General features: G+C 41.7%; 1 protein-coding gene across 9 annotated transcripts in view; it reads right to left on the reverse strand.

Moving 5' to 3' along the window:
• Svil (supervillin) overlaps positions 1–15,973 on the reverse strand; it is a 225,470-nt gene that overhangs the window by 180,172 nt on the left and 29,325 nt on the right. For 2 of the 9 annotated variants that reach the window (XM_048809134.1, XM_048809133.1), the window contains exons 1-2: positions 8,027–8,445; positions 7,030–7,122 (exon numbers count right to left, since the gene is read on the reverse strand). The exons of 1 other annotated variant lie outside the window; for it this stretch is intronic. The gene's annotated coding sequence lies outside the window, so the exon portion shown is untranslated. Of the gene's footprint in view, positions 1–7,029; positions 7,833–8,026; positions 8,446–15,973 lie in introns of those variants that run through there. 6 more of the 9 variants (XM_048809130.1, XM_048809131.1, XM_048809127.1 and 3 more) reach the window with 4 other exon arrangements.

Consider the following 15,973-nt stretch of genomic DNA (forward strand, 5'->3'; position numbering starts at 1 on the left):
AAGATTCTTCTTGGTGTTATTTGTTCCAAAGAATTTTCCATATTGTATTACATAAATAACTAAGAGGGTTTCATATTTCCAAAAATGGAGACAGGTTTCCACATTGGATTGTTTACTATAACTTGCTGTAACAAATTACTACACATATGTTGGCTTAAAATAACACATATTTATTATTTTATAGTTCTGGAAGTTACAAGTCTGAAATGGGTCTCATTAGGCTAAAAATGAAGGTATTGGCAAGGCCACATTCCTTCTGGACCTCTAGGGGAGAATCCATTTTCTTGCCTTTTCCAGCTTCTGCGGGTAGGGAGGTGCGGGATTTGGGGGGGTCCTGCATTCCTTGGCTCATGGCCCCTTCCTGTATATTCAAGGCAGCAATGGCAATGGAGATTGTCATCACATGTCATCTTGACTCCGAGGAGGAGGACAGTCTGGTGATCACATTGATGCCACTTGGAGAACATAGCATGCTCTTCCCCATCTCAAACACAACTGGTCCACAACTTTAATTCCTAATTTCCATGCAATCCAACATATTCACTTTTTATGGACTAGGCCATGGATGTCTTTCATGAGAGTGTGGAGAGAGAAGATTCTCCCTACCACATATATCTTTGTAGCAATCAGGCCCATAAGCCCAGGTCACATACCTGATCCCAATGGGAAACTTAAAACAGCAAGATCTCTAGAAAGCAGTCCCCCCACCTGCTAGGATTTACTCCTACCCAGAGCAGTCCCCCTGCACTTCAAAGAGCACACACCTCTGCTCTGCTTCCAATTCCACCACAGCAAGTTGCTACTTCCAGCTCATCAAGCCATGGTATCTCCTTGTCCTCAACTCTTTTAAATCATAATGATTTTTCTCCTAGTCATACACCGTATAAATGGAAAACCCAATCCCTTTCCTCCATTCTCCTATTCTGGTAAGGGATGTAACCCCCCTTCCCCAAGTGATACACAAAAAGATGTGCTCATTGTAGTAAAGGTATAGTTATTTATGTTTTGCTGTTTGGTCTGTATTACCTAACCATACATTTATTCATTCATTCTTCTATTTTTAAGTTCAAAGGATAGTGTGTGTGTGTGTGTGTGTGTGTGTGTGTGTTTGCATATGATACAAACTCCTTGAGAGCAAAGACTTTTTTCCCTCTTTTGGTGCTGAGGACTGCACCCAGGACCTCATGTATGCTGAACATATGCTTTACCACTGAGCTACATCAAAAGCCCCCAGAAGAAAGACTGTTTAACTTGATAAACACAGAAACTTGGTGATCACTGGTCATCTCACCCCCATGCAGAAAGCTTATGAAGCAGTCCTTGATCATGATAATAAAGTAAGGATGTTTCTAGGACAGTCTGTGCACAGAGTTTTGCAAAGATTTCCTCTTGTTCAAACTAACTGGAGAGAATAACTAAGGATTTGGCCAGCTCTGGCCAAAGGGAGGTCACTCTGGGTCCTGAGCTATCACCTTGGGGAGAAGCTGGCTCTTGGAGTATTGAGCTGGGTTTTGGTTTAGGGGAATCAGGGCCAACTCTTCTGTTTTTGACAACAGCCTTTAGCTACACAGAGGGCTACATTTCAGTTGGCATCGGCCTAGGGTACAATGCCCATTTGGCCATATGGAGCAGATTTTCCAGCTCTCTGTTCCTACTGGCACATGCTTGTGACCCTTGGGCTTGGAAGCATCTAGTGACAGCTAGCCCTAGTAACACAAGAGTTCTTTCGAGGTCATTGGAACTCATCCGTCCAGTGGAGATCACTTACCTTAGGCACATTTCAAAATAAAGGTGAACATAGTATAGAGAAAAACCATTTGTACAAAGAGAAATAACTGAATAGAGCAGTAATTTATTCCCTGGGGCCTAGAGAGGTCTGGGGGATGTTGAAACCCCAATGCTTCTGCTATTGCCCTTCTCCTACAGTGTAGCATGATCTAGGTAGAAGGCATAGCCATCTCCTGACATTGGATTTCTGGCAACAGCTCATATATTAAATTAAAACACCTGGGTTTACAGTCATTCATAAGCAGTTAAGGGAACTAACTTACTCCACTAATTTCAAAAATTCTCCAATGTGGTGGGAAATACATATTGCACATCTTCATGAGAATAGCAGCAGTAGTTGGTGAAGCCATTGAGGTCATGGTTTAAGAAACGGTTGGAACTTCAGTCTATAGACTTTATTCCTCTCAGTGGCACCCAGGAGTTCTTTATTAAGTATTTTGCTATGAAAACAATAACCTAAAACAAAAAGTACCAAGTACAGATTGGAAGATCTAAAGATGAAGAATCAAAAAAGGCAACCACTTCCTAAATACCTATGCTTTCAGTATGATGCTAGAAGTCAGGGATCCAGTCCCACCTTAGCAAAAGTCTGTTTGGTTGAGATCAGCATCCAAAACATACAGCATGGCAATGCTCTAACAGTTTTGTCTACCTCCCCAGCCCTGCCACAGGTGTACGTGGCCCAGTGGCTTCTAGGAGGAGCCTCTTGAATGACATGTTTAGTGATCATCAGATTTAGCCAGTTGAGAAGGAAGGGGGAAGTCACTCAAGGTACTAGGAACAGTGTGTTCAAGACCATAATGTTGAGACTGAACCTGGTGTTTTCAAGAAGCTCACAGTAATCACATAGTTCTTTTTATGGACTAGGCCATGGATGTCTTCCATGGGAGAGTGGAAAGACAAGGTTCTTCCTACCACATATATCTTTGTAGCAATCAGGCCAATAAGCTCAGGCCTTGTACCTGATCCCAGTGGGAAACTTGGAACAGCATGTGGTACCCAGGGAGGGGTGGAGGATGGGAGCCTGAACGGGAAACTCTGGAGATGTCATGCTGAAGGGGCTAGAGCCAAAGATGTACACTGTAAAAAGTGCATCATGTGTTAAGAAGTGTGATGGAGTTCAGTGCAAATCAAGAATAACAAGGAGGGGCTGGGGTTGAGCTCAGTGGTAGAGCGCTTGCCTAGCATGTGTGAGGCACTGAGTTCAATACTTAGCACCACATAAAAATACATAAAATTAAGGTATTGTGTCCATCTACAAATAAAAATATTAGAGAGGAAAACTTAGAAAAAAAAAGAATAGCAAGGAAAGAGGGAAGGAGGAAGGAAGAAGGGGAGGAAGGAGAGAGGAAGAAGGTGGTGGCCTGTACAGCACACCTGCTGGCCTGGCCTTCCAAACTGTTGGCACAGGGACAGAAGAAGGTGAGGCTGTAAGGAGCACAGGGCACCACAGTATAGCAAAGAGGTGCGTCTCCCCTGGAGGGTGAGGCCAGGAAAGCTGTCATAAGGTGTTGTATTTGCAAATGGCATCGCAGGCAATGGAGCTGAGACTGGGGGACTCTCCCCATGGGCAGGATAGAATTGTGAAGGAGGAAAAGAACATGAGCAAAAGAGGAGGTGATGGATGCAAGGTGTGCAGGAGAGGCAGGAAGACAGGCTGGCAGCAGGTATGAGACCTGGGACGCGCGTTAGTGAATGCTAGATAATGAAGAAGATCCAGCATTTACTAATGTGTCTCGGTCCAAAACCTGACATGCAAGGGCAGGACAGCTCCTAAAGCTGGAATGTAGTGTGACAGACAGAAGACAAAGTGGGGGAGAGGGGAGGGAGGGCTGAGTAGCACTGGTTCCTGGCTTATTCAATTAACACCCTCCTGACTGCCTCAGAATTACATCTCAGCTGACAAGGTAACTGGTAGTGCGCCTTAAAGTCTTTGCACCTAAAACGTCTTTTCCAGAAAGACTTGCTTAGCATGGAAGCTGAAGAAAAGCCTGCCTCCTTCCCTCCTCCTTCGGATCACTAGGGAAAGGAAGCCAGAAACCAGAACTCCCCTCAGGGCACCTACTCAAAGATGTTATTAGATCATCAGAATGAGCCTGTGCTCTGCTGTGAAGCTCATGGCGCACACAGCAAGAAAGCTCCGGGCAGCCTCCTCTCCTTCATGGCTTCAGCAGGGCTTAGAAACCAAAGCGCCACCTTAACCCCGTATCAGGGACATTCTGCTTCCACGTGACTCACCACACACTTCCTCCCAGACCTGACCAGAGGGGAAGGCTCAGTTGTGACAACCAGCAACCGCCCTTCCTGCTCCCCACCCCCACCCGCAGCCCCTTGCACTGTTTCCTGGGAGGGGCCGGCGAACACAGCAAGTAAAAAGGGCCTGGCATGGACACCAATGCCAGCTCTCGCTTCTGCTTTCCTTCCACATCTCATCTGTCCTTTTGTGCTGGTGACTGAGCTTAACCTACAGTCACCTACACAGTGACAACACAACATCCCTCCCGGGCTCTTCCCAGAGAGAGGCCCATGTGGAGGTGTCACAACCTGAAGTGTGGTGGCTAGTGAATTGGTCCAGGGACCAATTCAGGATGAAAGAAGAGTTCCCATCCCCAGGGAACTTCGGGTTCAGTCAAGGAGCTGCCTGAGTTCATTAAGTAAATGTTCACTGAGCACCTACTATATGCCAGATACTGTTCTAGGGCTTGGCATAAAGTAAAAATAAAACAAAAAGAAACCCTTTTCCCCATGGTGCTCAGATTCCAGTATTGAGTGAGAAGAGAACTTTTCCACACTTTATGAATAAAAGGACTGAGTCAATGACATAAGAACAAAGTGATGTTGCATTGAAAGGGAAGAAGAAAAAGAAATACTTCTTCCTGGAATTACGGAGATGAGGAAAGAGGAGTCTAAAAATTGTGTTAAGAGTTAAATAGAGCTGGGGACATAGCTCAGTTGGAAGAGTGCTTGCCTCACATGCACAAGGCCCTGGGTTCAATCCCCAGCACCACACAGACACACAGAAAAAACTTAAATATGCCTTTTAAGGTTCAAGTATCTATTTTCTTTAAAGGACGGTCACAGGACATTCAAGCATTCTCAGAAACATGGTACTTTATCTCATGTTTAATGACAATTCTCCTATCGCCCCTACAGAATGGTACTTGGGAGACGGCTATGGAGGCAGACACTAGAAATGCAAGGTAGCAGAGCAGGTGGGGTTCAAAGGTCACGATAAGATCCTCCTAACAGGTTTATAATCAACTCATAGTAATGGTCTCCCAAGCTAGCAAAACACACACCTGCTTCAAACTCTTGTCATTTTTTTCTCCTTTGGTAGCTCGTCATTGTCACTGCCCTGATCTACCTTCCTCTCTGAGAACCAAACCCAGGGCCCTTGCCAGGGCCAGCCCTTGATCTCCAGGCCCTTTGGGCTTCCCCTGCTATGAAGAACCCTCTGAGCAGCACTCCACCCCAGTCCTGCTACAGATACACGAAACCATCCTCTAACCTCATGAGGGCTAAGGGCAAGCTATTCAGAAATCGATCTGAGAAGGAAAGTTTTAAAAAGTAGCCCCCAAAGCACAATTGAAGTGCTAATCATTACAAGTGCAATAATCACATTGAATGCCTTGTGTAATTTTTAAAATGCACAAAAACGAAAAACTTTGCTTCCCTTGAGCCACTAGTCAAGTCACTGTATAATGCTTTTTGTTGTTTGGAATGGACCTAGAAATGGACCTCATTTGATCATCTCCCAAATCAGCCAAGCTCCTCTGCTACAACATCCTTGCCAGACAGGTGTGCAGTTTCTATGGCAATAGTTCCATCAATGGAGATCTTCCTCCAGGACAGACAAGCTGTTCATTTGAATGTCTGATATTTCAAAGATTCTCCTTATAGTGAGCTCAATTTAGTTTCTTTTTTTTTTTTTTTTTTTTTTTTTTTTTTTTTTTTTTTTTGTACTGGGGATGAACCAAGGGTGCTTAACCACTGAGCAACATCCCAGGCTTTTTTGTTTTTTATTTTAAGTTGCTTAGAGCCTCACTAAGTTGCTGAGGCTAGCCTTGAACTTGCAATCCTCCTGCATCAGCCTCCCGAGCTGCCGGGATTACAGAGGTGAGCCATGATGCCCAGCTTCAATTTGGTTTCTTTATATCCTCTACCCATTGGCTGTAGAACAGATGTGGCTAAATAAGTAGAACAATATAGTAAATATGAGTTTCTTTAACTATAAATCCAATCATTAGACAGAGCAATGGGAAGAAGAGGGGGAAATAAATCAATACTTGGAGAACTGGAGAGCAAGAATTGTGATTGCCCCTAATAACAAAAGATTGTGGATGGATTTTGGAAAGGAGAATCTTTTGGAACAATAATAAGTGAGCTGAGGATGAACCTGGGACTTTGAATGCGATACAGAAGAACTGATGGGTATCCAGGTAAGAAATTCTGCCTGTGGGTCAGGGAGCATTGCTTTGGGATTAGATGGCTGGGAGGGGAGCAGTTCCTGCAGTCCAAAGAAAGAGGTGGTCTTAGGGTGATACCATCAGTTATCCTGGGACTGCAGCGGGGAGGGGAGGTTGGTTAATAAGTTTATCAAATGTATATGAGATCAAGGCCTGGGGTGGGGCTCAGTGATAAAGTGCTTCCATTCTATGCACATGGCCCCGGGTTTGATCCCCGGCACCACAAAAGAAGAAAAAAATATTTATATGATTAAAATGAGCCCCTATGTTTGTAATTCTATATCTTATGTCTTAGAAATGAAATTCTTACATTCTCTTCCCACATGTGAGGATGACATTCAGAATATGCATGAGAGGCATGCAGAGGGGTGTGGCATTGGAACAGGGTCTGGAGATGCAGTTCAGTGGTAGAGCACTTGCCTAGCAGGTGTGAAAGGCCCTGGGTTCCATCCCCAGCTCTCCTACCCTCAAAAAAAGAGACAAGAAAAGAAAGAAAGATAGGAAAGAAGTAAGGAAGGGAGAGAGAGAGAAAGAGAAATAAACAGAGATGACTGTTTAGACAGGTTAACACCTTAAACCTCTGGTAAACCTAGCTGACAAGGCTTACTTAAGAAGAATATGTTGTTGTTGTTTATTAAATACATCGCATATAACTAAAACACAATAGTACCGGATATGTTTTTGTAAGAGAAAATATCCCACACTCATAGTTGCTACTATTGTAGACGGTCTCCCCCAAGTACTGCAAACACATTCTAAAATCCTCAACAATTACCTTTTATTCTGTTAGTTGAAACTCAAAAGAGAATTCACGGTCCCTTCCTGGACTTCTCCTTTGGATTTAGAAAATCGCCAATCTCCAAGGTAGCTAGGACCTAGGAGGCAGAAAAGGTTTTAAAGATTATAGGATGTAACTTTCAAAGTTGAACTATACACATGTGTGAGATGGGATTAACTGGTATAAGTCAACCTCTGAAAACAACAGACTGTCTCCTACTTTATCAGTATCCCTTATTGCCCTTTGACCTAGCCTAGCAGAATTTGAAATTGACATACCATTTCTATAAATCTCTAGTTTTTAAATTAATATTGTGTTGCTGGGAACGAACCCAGGGTCTTATGCATACTAAGCACATGAAGCACATGCCTTACCACTGAGCTACATCCCCAGTCTGTATTTGCTCATTGCCCTTTGACCTAGCCTAGCAGAATTTGAAATCGACATACCATTTCTATAAATCTCTAGTTTTTAAATTAATATTGTGTTGCTGGGAATGAACCCAGGGTCTTATGCATACTAAGCACACGCCTTATCACTGAGCTACATCCCCAGCCTGTATTTGCTCATTTAAATTATGACTAAAATTGCCTTGATTGAATCCACTTCAACTTGGCTTCACTTGAAACATTTGTTATTAGCTACTGCAAAAAAACAAATTACCCTTATTTCTGCAATGAATAGTTCCCATTCTTGCCCAATACCCACCTCGGTCCTGTGGCAAGCTATGTGAAATAAGCATTGCAAATAGTTCACCCACATATGCAGAGGAAGCAATGACATACACACCCAGAAGTAGATGCGCAGTAAGAAGGCGAAAGTGTCAATTACCTTCCTTTATCTGAGTAAGAGGTGGCAAATCTAATTATAACGGATGAACAAACTATTTTCCCCCAAGGGTGCATTGAAAATTTCCAAGATCTTGAACAAAAATGAAAAGTGCTGTATTTTTTAATAATGTAGTATTAGCTAATTCAGTTTGTGGATGCTTTACCGCTGTGAGCCCATCTGCTCCTGGAGACTGTCTCCCCTCTGAGGATGACTGCTTGCTTTCCTCCCTGGATGAGCCTGCTGCTCCTGCAGTGCAGCTTCAAAAGCCAAAGGTCACCAATCTTCCCAGATGATCAAATGCTAGGTGTACTATGGTAGGCCAGCCAAGCAACTGAGGATAGATACCCCTCAGAGCTCCACCTGGGCTTCTGTCTTGTCATCTTCCTCCTGGACACCCCAGGATCTCCATGTGCCCTGCTTGGCAGCAGAATGAGATAATGTTCTTGCAATTTTCCTTTGTTCCTCCCTCTGCTTCACTTAAACACGCGCTTGCCTTAGTTTGTTTCTTCCTGTTTACAGCAGCAACAAAAGGCATACAGAAATGCACACACAACTGTGCTCCAAGTCGGAGAAGCTCTTTTTAAAAAATGGTCTACCTTCAAAGAAATCTTAGTAACATGGCCAACCCCCCCCCAAAAAAAAACCTCAAAGTATTAAGATGTTGCCCAATGGACGGGATATATTTATTCATTTATGTTACAACTCCTCTACTCAGTGGACTATCAGCCATTGAAAATGAAGCAGAAGAAGACATTAAGACTGCAATACATAGCAAACACTCGTGAAATACCACCAGCAAATGGCAGAATTTAAAACTACCAAAGTGCTGATTACAACTTTGCCAAAAGCATGATTATGAATGGATGAAACTATTGAAATTATAAAACATGTGTGTTTGTATATGTGTGTGTGTGTGTGTGTGTACAAATAACCAAAAGAAGGATTTGGTTCATGTCTGCTGAGTTCAAGGATTCTATGAAAACAGAATGATATCACTCTTGATAGGTGTAACATATCCAACAATTTAGAACAGGATGCTGTGAATAGAAAATATAAGTAAATGTAGGTCAAAGAAAGTAAGTGATCCATCCTTGATCGGACTCATGATCAGGGTCTCCCCACTCATATAACCTCTATTTAAATAGAGTACTTGATGATGGATTCCTACAAAAAAATTAGGGGTTCTCATTATGAATATTCATTATCCAAATCCCTAAAGTTAAAAGTATGCTCAGAAAAGTATGCCTTCAAAACACTCATGTATTTCCTAATAACTGTCTTATGACTTGAGTCTCCACTCAAAACTGCATCTTTGAGATGGGCACGTTAGCACATGCCTGTAAACCCAGAGTCTCAGGAGGCTGAGGCAGGAGAATTGTGAGTTCAAAGCCAGCCTCAGCAGCAGTGAGGCACTAAGCAACTCAGTGAGACCCTATCCCTAAATAAAATACAAAATAGGGCTGGGGATGTGGCTCAGTGGTGGAGTGCCCCTGAGTTCTATCCCTGGGACCCCCCACCCCCCAAAATGCATCTTTGTTCAACATCAGCATCTATGCCTAATACTGCCAACGAATGGCTTGTACTCCCATAAAAAGGTGTGTGTCTGCTGCAAACTGAAACTGCAAAACTTGCCCCCAAATACACAATTACATAAGATAAATAAAACAACATTATAGAATTTCCCCAACAAGAGGAGAAACAATAGCAAGTGGGGACTGAGCAGTTTGATTAGAAAGCAATTATTTAAAAGAAAAATTAAAAGTTGGTAGCAAGGTAGGAATTTCAAGAAGGACTTTTATATTAAAGAAGTGAAAATGCTCCAAAGGAAAATGACCAACAAGATCCTCAATGTTTTCGTAGCACCTGCCATCTTTATGATGTGATGGAAATGTCAAATGTGGTAGAAAAAATACTACAATGTAGCCGGGCGTGGTGGCACATACCTTAATCCCAGTGGCTCAGGAGGCTGAGGCAGGAGGATTGCGAGTCCAAAGCCAACCTCAGCAATTTAGTGAGGCCCTACGTAACTCAGTGAGACCCCGTCTCTAAATAAAATACAAAAAGGGATGGGGATGTGGCTAAGTGGTTACATACCAAAAAACTAAATGTAGTGATTGAATTGATAGTTAAAGAAAACCATATTTAAATTCACATTCATTAGCCATACCAGACCTAGGGCCAATAAGTGGAAGACATAAAGAAATAGATTTGAATTTAGAATAAGAAGAATTTTTAAAAAATTTTTTTAGTTAGTTGTTGATGGACTTTTATTTCATTTATTTGTTTTTATACGTGGTGCTGAGAATCGAACCCAGTGTCTCATATACATGGTAGGCAAGTGCTTTACCACTGAGCCATAACCCCAGCCCTAGAATAAGGAGAATTTATAAAATACTGCCCCAAAACCTTACTCCTCTCAAAACAATCAACACTCGATATTTGTACTCTTATTCTAAGAGCTGGTCACAGTCACACTAATCACCTAAATTGTGTTAAATGTTAGTTAAAATAAACTTATTTTCATAATTTTCAGTTGATTCTTTTCAAAATAATCTTCCAAGCTTTTTCTTTATTCACTATATTGTCCCCATTGAAGTGGATCATCTTAAGTGGCCTTTTTCTGGTTCTAATTATCCTGGGGTAACAAAGACCGGCTGTGTAATCTCCAGAAAGGATTTTCTTAAGTTTAAATCAGAACCATGGAGTGTATTTATATCATTTTGAGCCAAGTACACATTTTAGAAGTAGGAACTTCTGATCCACAATATGCAATAAATACCAGGGAACATCGTGTTTTGTTTTGTCTGTCTGTCATGAAAACCAATGAATTTAAAAACCTAATATAAAATAAAAATAAAGATTACAAATGACTATTTGTCCCAATTCTTTTAAAAAGTGTAAAGCATAATGTATTTGCCATTCCAAATGATGTAAGTTTCCAGATGAGGCAATCTACTTTATTTAAACAAAACTATGGGGAAAATCTTCATGTGGTTGTTAATAGTTGCCAATTTGCATATCATGATTAGTTTTATCACGTGCAATTATTTGTGGTTCTGTGTAATTCCCAATCTCAACTTTACCTAAGAACAATCAAGTTGGCTGAGTCTTCCTATGTTCAAAATGTTTATTATATGGACATAGTTAATATGCAGGGCTCTCTAGCATTCATTTAGATAATGAAAGCTATTCTAGTATCATAAAAATACAAGGCTTCATTTTAGAAGCATCAATTATTCAGTGGAACAGTTTCTTCTAGAAGAGTGAGAAGAGTAAAAGAATATTTTCCCTTTAAATTGAATTATAATATTCCATTGTAGAAAGATGTTTTCTTTCACATTTCAATCTGCAACAGTGTTAGGAGTCCAAGTAACTGACAACGTTCAATCTGAAGCATGTAGGATAATATAATTTTAAAGATTCATTTGATGTGGACTCTTCAGCTTCTGTGACCAAAATAATAAACAATTTATGATTCAGTTTGTTTACTAATCCTGTCTCAGAGGTCAAGACCAAGCTTAATGACTCAGTGTTTTTGTCCAATTGGCCTATTTCTCAAATGAGTGCAAATTCATGGCTCAGGATTAGGCTGTGACTATAGTTCTTTCCAGGTTTCCAAGGACTGACAGCAAATCCCCCTTCTCCTCAGGGTCACCAGAGGATAAAGAACAAAGATTACAGAATGTCTGCCATATTCTAGTGTAGGTGCACACTTGAATTATCTCACCATTGTTGTCTAGGAACAAGAAAAAAAAATAAAATAAAAGCTCAAAATCATCCTTTCAAATGTTTGAGTTCATGCTAAACAAAAAGGTGACTGCCCTGCTCTGGTCCCCCTCCTGGAATGAAATTAGCAAGCTTGAAGGGCATCAGTCAAAGAGCAATAGGGAGCTCGCTCACATAGGTCACCACCAACCTCGGATAAAAACCCCAGCTATTTCACATCTATAAAAGGAGTTTTCTAGGCCGGTTAGCTTCATCAAACCATAGGAAACAAAAATATCACAAATCTGGCTCCTTGTTTTTGGCAAGCTGACTTGCCAGCAGACGTTCGACAACATTAAGACTGCTTTAAAAGGAAATGCATGCCTAGACTTACTACCAACCATAGGCGATGATGTGATTAAGATGATAGAGCAGAGTGACTCCCCCAGGTTGGCCTGGGCAGGGGCCATGAGCCTCAGTGGTGGCATAGCATCCCCAGCAAGTAAGCAGGTGGGCTCAGGAATTCCACAGATGGCATTCAGCCACTGCCTCCCTGGACCAAGTTTCATGACCTTGCCTAACTCCTTTAGTGTTCTGTAAAATGGGTATAGGAACAAACCTAGAAACTTCCTAACAGCCTCAAATGAGACAATCAGGTCAAGCGCACAGCATGGTGCATCACCTGGAATGTTCAAGGGGTGTTGTTGTTATAACAAGTAGAACTGAACGACTTTCCACTTTTCAGTACCTTCCGGGAGGCTGTATTTGATGCCTTCTCTAATTAGAACTGATCTTTCCCACCCAAACCTGTGACTAGGAATTCGTTTTTGTTACTGTAAAAATTTAGACAAAATAATAATTCAAAATGTACATTTTAAATGTACAAAATACATTTTTGTTCCTACCAAGTATTCCAGAACAGATAGGATGCATATGGTTTTGGCTCGATGATCACTAACACTGACCCAGAGCTTCTGATGTGCCAGGCACTCCAAGTCCTTTCCATATGAGAACTCTGTGAGCCTTATCGTAATCGTATAAGGCAGCAACTATGTTCATCCCCATTTTACAGACTGGGAAACTGAGACATAGACAATTTAGCATGTTGGCCAAACGTCAGGGCCAAGCCAGGATTCAAAGTAAGAAGAGTGGTTCCGGAGTCATGTTCTGAAGCATGACACTACAGGACCTTTGTTCTGTGCATTTATTTGAGGGGTGGGAGAGAGGAAGGGAAAATACAGTCTAGAAGAGTCTCTTTTCTCCTTCTCAACACACACACACACACACACACACAGTTGTGAAGACATCCAAATATATTTTCATTGACTGGATCTTCAAATATAATCTTTAAATTTCTATTCACAGGGCAGTATCTTCCTAGAGATACTTGGAGAAGTAGGAAAGCAGAGAGACCTGAGCACTGAGCAGGACAGAAATCATACAGAAGCTTGAAAAGATGAAGCAGGGAGAGCTGCCCTTGGAGGCAGGGTGGTATGTCAGACCCAGCAGTAATCCAGAACCAAGCTGCTGTGTGGGTCCCAACTTCACAAATACAAGACACCTATGAATCACAGCCCTTCTTCCCTCTCTAGTGACTGTCCCCCCAAAGCATTCATCTCAAATACCTTCCAGTATACAAAAGCCAGGACACCCGTAGCTTCTAATAAAATACATGTGGAAATATATGTGCTTAGCTGGAAAAGTCCATTACCAACATTAACCAAAGTTACACTCATCCTTAAATACCTATTCTCATTTTAGAGGCAAAACTAACAGATGGAGTATTTGGTGCCAAGCTACAGAGTGACTGAGATAAATAGATGGGTCGGTAGATGGATGGATGATGGATAGATGGATAGATGGATGGACAGATGAATGGTTGGATGGACAGGTGAATATATGTATGTATATATGAATGAGTGGGTAAATACATACATAGTTTCATAGAAAACTGAAAATTCAGTTCTAGGAGTTCAGTGAGGTTCCTGAAGGACCTCAGCATCCATTCACCCCATCCCATAGAGAGACCCCTCAGAATCATGGTGAGTGAACACTGCGCCCAATAAGAAGATGTAAGCACAGATGGGGATATCCAAATTTGATACAGGTTCTATGAGCATGGTTGAGTCCTGAACGGTTCCCCAAATACAATTTAATGCTCTCTTAATATAGCCAAGAGGAGTGAAAGAAAACTAAGGAGGAATTTGGAACTTGTGGAAAGCATGAGATGAGACTGATAAACACTCTTGAACCAATTGGAACCAAACATCCTCATGGTCAGAATTACAAGGAAATGTAAAAAATTATAGGTGAATTCCAAAGGTCAGACAGCTCTGGTGAGAGAGTGCTGAAATATCTCGGCAGCGTTAGGCTCTTCTCTATTCTGTACACACCATACAACTTGTGGTATTTCTGAGGGCAGAAATTAGGCTTCTCTGGTGAATCAATTGTCCAGGGGCTGAGAGAACACTTTTTGCTAAAGGTCCAGAGAGCCCTCTTGGAAGCCACAGCAAGAGAATTAGGAATGAAAATACAGCACCATATATGTAGCTCGGTAAAGTGTATAGAATGTACTCACTGCTCATTTAAAATACTAAATTGCAGTTCTGGAGGCTAAATATCTTTGATGTCTCCTATAAGAAAACTCTGAGGCATGAGTCATCTCACTCCAAAAGGAAAAAAAAAAGAAAGCAAATTTTGAAAGAAAATAAATCATAGATTTTGTAAGTGAAAAGAAGACAAAGCGGCTACATGTAGACAATGGGAAGTAACACTTATACAGACAAATTAAAAATTACTTGAACTTGTTTGAAGTTCAAGATAGGTGGAAAAACTGTCACACCCAGTGTTATGGTTTAGATATGAGGTGAGCCCCAAAATCTCATGTGTGAGACAATGCAAGAATGGTTCAGAGGTGAAATGATTAGATTATGAGAGCTTTGCCCTAAGCAGTGGATTAATCCACTGATATGGATTAACTAGACAGTAACTGTAGACAGGTAGACTGTGGCTGAAAAAAGTAGGTCACTGGGGCTGACTTGGGGGTTTATATTTTGTCCCTGGTAAACAAAGCGCTCTCTCTCTCTCTCTCTCTCTCCTTCCTAGTACCATGGCCTGAGCTGCTTTCCTCTCCAGTGCCCTTCTGCCATGATGTTCTGCCCCACCTTGGGCCCAGAGCTGTGGAGTTGACAAACCATGAACTGAACCTCTGAAACTATGAGACAAAACAAACTTTTCCTTCCTAAAATTGTTCTGGTCAGGTATTTTGGTCACAGCAACAATAAAGCTAACTAAAACACCCAGTGACAATGTGGGGAAGCTCCATGACCGATGGGGGCTGTACCTATTTCAGGCAAAAAGAGAAAGGTCTGGTTGACTCATCAAATAACATGATAAAACGTGTATATTAATGTCTTTAAAACAATCTGAACAACGTTGACTGTCTGCATCTAACCCAGTCCTTCTCTTTGTCCAAAAGCTGAAAAAAAGAATGGGTTTTAATAACTTAACAACTGTACAACTGTCAGTAAGTGTATGTGTGTGTGTGTGTGTGTGTGTGTTTCCTTTTTAGAACAGGATCTTACCACTAAGTTAACCGGGTTGCCCAAGCTGGCTTTCAACTGGCAATTTTCTGCCTCAGCGCCCCGAGTAGCCGAGATTACAGGTATGCACCACAGTTCTAGGCTAGCCACTTATATTTTTAATGATAACTCATGAGATGTTGAGGCCAAACTAAAAGACAAAGAATTTCTCTTCCCCAGAAACACTTGCTAAGTTTTTTAACAAGTGGTATTGGTGGGTGGAAGGTGCTGGACTGAAGCCAGATGGGTCAAATCTTGTGGCAAGCCAGGTAGGCCCGGGTCTCACTGCCTCAAGGCCTCAGCACTCGCCTTGCTACTCCGGGGAACATCTATCCTACAATTTCCTCAGGGTATTTATGGGCTGGTGAAAATGGCCAGCTATGAAGAAAACCAAACAAATTGAACAACGGTTTGGATTTAAACTTTCCCACTTGACCAAGTCGTAAGGAACTGGAAAGTGATTTTAAAAGCTCTTTCTACATTAATGGCTATCCAGGGAAGGGTGCTGGTAGGTTTCCAAATGCAGGGTAATATTGCTGGTTTTTCTTAACAAATAACAAGAAAAAGATGACATATAAAGAGTAAAAACATAGATGAAGGAAATGATTTCACCTAAGAAAAAAGAGGTTTCAAAATGTTGTGTCCTGTCACAGACACGGTACCAAGACTAAGCATGGTCCATCCACCCATACCAAAAGCTTCTTACTGCTCAGTACAGAACGGCTAAAATAAAATGGAAGCTTAAAGGGTTGGGTTTGTGGCTCAGTGGTAGAGCATTTGCCTAGCATGCACCAGGCCCTGGGTTCAATCCCCAACTTTGATAA

Source organism: Marmota marmota, unplaced genomic scaffold, assembly GCF_001458135.2.
Source record: "Marmota marmota marmota unplaced genomic scaffold, marMar, whole genome shotgun sequence".
Lineage (NCBI taxonomy): Eukaryota > Metazoa > Chordata > Mammalia > Rodentia > Sciuridae > Marmota > Marmota marmota.